Below are 993 nucleotides of genomic sequence, written 5' to 3'. Positions count from 1 at the left end.
GGTTCAAGCCCTGGTCAAAGCAACATCGCAAAAAAAAAATATAGAAAAAAAGGTTTTTTCTCACGAGCGCACAGTGCTGTATGAGCGGGCAAAAATCAAAAAAATTGTTGTCACGTATGTAAACGTGTCTGGTATCGTTGGAAAGGAAATTTATCCTAGATTAAGGATCTGGACTTAGTTTTTGTTTTTATCTCATAAGGTTCTCACAAAAACCTCTTAAAGTTGTGTGTTTTTTTATATATTTTTTCTTTTATGAAAATGCCTTTAGCTGGAGTCTTAAAAAAAAAATTGCTAAAAATACAATTTATCATACTTTATCTTAAGACACAATTTTTCTAATTAGAAAATCTGTAAGGAAACCACTCTATAGAGCTTTTTAAAAAAATATTGAGTTTCCTGGCTGGAATGGCCTATTTGCTACACCCTAAAATTTGTTGCAGAAAATTTAAAAAATTCCTAAGTTTACAAAGGGATAAAAAAAATATGTAAAAGTATGTTTTTTTTATTCTTTTATTTGAAAGAAGGGGCATTTTTCTTTGAAATAAAAAAAAAGTCTGCAGACTCATTGCGCTTTTCGAAGAAAATCGTTGTTTTTAAGGTTATAAAATAAACTTTTGCAAAAAAAAAATTTCACTGATTACAGTTACCACAGTATTTTCCATTACTTAAATGCCAAAACATTCTTTAAAAATAGTAAAGTTTATTACTGTAGACACACGCGGTAGTGTTCTGTGCTGTGTAGTGAAGCGTAAAATAGTGAAAAAACTAATATTAATATGAATTCAATTATGAAAAACTCAATTTTAGCTGATATCTGGATTTCTACTCGTCCATCAGATAGAGTGTCTGCATTATCTGCATTTTTTGAAGACAAATTAATACACGCTAAATGCGACAAAGCACTTTTGAATCAAAAAATAAATCTTTTTAATAGTGAGATGAAAAATAAGTGGAATTATAGTGGCCGCAAAAGAAGCGCTTTTGAAAAAACAT

The sequence above is a fragment of the Rhagoletis pomonella genome, unplaced genomic scaffold (genome assembly GCF_013731165.1).
Source record: "Rhagoletis pomonella isolate Grant_MI unplaced genomic scaffold, Rhpom_1.0 Rhpom_scaffold_00003, whole genome shotgun sequence".
Classification (NCBI taxonomy): Eukaryota; Metazoa; Arthropoda; class Insecta; order Diptera; family Tephritidae; genus Rhagoletis; species Rhagoletis pomonella.
The sequence above is the reverse complement of the archived record's forward strand: the minus strand, read 5'-3'. Positions refer to the sequence as shown.